Source organism: Canis aureus, chromosome 4 (assembly GCF_053574225.1).
Source record: "Canis aureus isolate CA01 chromosome 4, VMU_Caureus_v.1.0, whole genome shotgun sequence".
Classification (NCBI taxonomy): Eukaryota; Metazoa; Chordata; class Mammalia; order Carnivora; family Canidae; genus Canis; species Canis aureus.
The window spans coordinates 88,397,654-88,399,611 of record NC_135614.1 but is presented as its reverse complement, the minus strand read 5'-3'; the positions used below and the strand labels follow the sequence as shown (position 1 = coordinate 88,399,611).

Below are 1,958 nucleotides of genomic sequence, written 5' to 3'. Positions count from 1 at the left end.
CTAGTTTACTGATGTAAATCCGACAATTTTTCTGAGATGACAACCCTTTGTGGGTGAAGTGCGGTGATAAAGTGCTCCCTGGACAACCCAGAGAACATAAAGATCCAGTACGTTTTTAGAGATTGAGTATATAGAATATCTGAAAGATTTGAAGATCAAACATGACTTTCTTCCTAATCCCACTGCGCCTTTCTGGACATGTTGCCCTAAGTGAGGGGGTGGCTCAGAGGCTGGCTTGCTTGGCTCTGGGGGTCACACCCTGAGGGTCTGGCAAGTCATCTTTGCCTCTTGTCTGGGTCTGCTCCTCCGTAAAGTGGGGGTGGCGTTAGCAGCACTCACCTCGTTGGGCTGTAAGGGTAGGATAAAGCCCTGTTACACAGGCATAGCCCTCGAGTAGAGCCTGGTGGACCTTGGTGAACTGCCCTGTAAATGTTAGATACCTTAGAATCTCATTAGATCTGTAGTCATTAGTTGTGGCTTTGCAATCACATCCACTCATCTCATTAAACTCCAGGAAAATCGAAAATTAAAAAAAAAAGGGGGGGGATCAAAATGTCACGTCTGATGGCAAAGCACATTTCCCCCAAATTTATTTCTGGTTTGGCTAATCAATAATCGTTTATTTTGGAACGACTGACCTTTGTCACAAAACCTGAGGATTAACGAGTTCTACGCATGAGTGTGGGCTTTGTGACCGCGGATGGAACAAATTCAAATAAGCCATAGTTGTGGGGGTGCCCAGGTTGCAGGCAGCTCCCTCCGAGGGCCTAGAGCCGGCCGTTCCCTGGAGGCGGTGGTTGCCGTCGGGCCGAAGCTTCGCTGCAAGGCGGGCCGGGCGCTTTCAGCCCCGTGTTCTGTCCCGCGGGACTCAGCGCGACCTTTCCAGAACGCCGGGGAGGTAGCCTCGGGACCAGGTGGGCGCGGGGGGAAAGCAGGACGAGCAGTACGGAGGTGGGCGAGGCCGAGCCTGTTGGGCAGGCTGTGTTTGATTTTCAAGCAGAGCTGACACGTAAATTAGGTCCCCCCTACCACCCCCCAAGGAACCCAGCTGCAGAAACCCTCCCGTGGCCCCTTTCTGTTGTTTCACGACCAGGAGCACAAAGGTAGGAAAGCTTCGCATAGAGCACCCGGATCTGCTTCGGAGGAATTCTACCCGAGTTGCTCAGCTTCGTTTCCTTGAGACCGGCTCGGGGTGTTCTCGTCCTTCTTCGATGGAAGCAGGCTGACTTTTTTTTTTTTAATTTTTTAATGTATTTTATTTATTCCTGAGAGAGAGAGAGAGAGAGAGAGAGAGAGAGTCAGAGACACAGGCAGAGGGAGAAACAGGCTCCATGCAGGGAGCCCGACGTGGGACTCGATCCTGGGACTCCAGGGTCACGCTGTGGGCTGACGGCGGCTCTGAACCGCTGGGCCACCCGGGCTGCCCGGCAGGCTGACATTTTTTAAGAGCAGGCCTTACTGAGTTCTTCTACATATTCCAGGTGATTACATGTTATGTGGGTAAACCGAGGCAAAAACACTGGGGTGCCCTCCTGTAGGGAGGAAAGCCCTCGGGTGGCTGCACCCTGTGTTCCAAGGAAGGTCAGGGGAACACAGGTGTCCCCTTCCACCGCCCCCTCCCCCCCCCCCGGCGGCCGCGCCCTTACCTGCACAGGAGCTTAGTCTTCCAGAAACAAGTAGGCACCTGGCATCCCGGGAACAGCCGTTGCTTGGTCAAGTCTCTCAGGTCAGAGGGCACTTTACGGCAGGTGGGGTCACCCAGCAGGAGGTGCTCATCCCCACACTGGGGGAATCCCCCCCCCGCCCCCCCCCCCCCCCCGGCTCTGAAAGAACTCCCTCCCGAAGGAAGAAACATTCTGTGAGAAACTCTCCCTTCAGGGCCGCCCACGAACCAAGGCCCTCGGACACCCCCTCCCGAAGCCATCTCCCTGCTCTTGCCCCCAGTGCTAGGGCTTAAC

The 1,958-nt window shown here is 54.8% G+C and overlaps 1 long non-coding RNA gene across 1 annotated transcript; it reads right to left on the bottom strand.

Annotated features, from left to right (window-relative positions):
- Positions 1-573: 573 nt before the first annotated feature.
- Positions 574-1,578, bottom strand: LOC144311970 (uncharacterized). Its single transcript, XR_013377447.1, has 2 exons — positions 1,128-1,578; positions 574-967 (listed from the first exon to the last, which is right to left on the bottom strand). It is a non-coding gene; the product is annotated as an uncharacterized LOC144311970 (long non-coding RNA).
- Between the last annotated feature and the right edge of the window lie 380 nt (positions 1,579-1,958).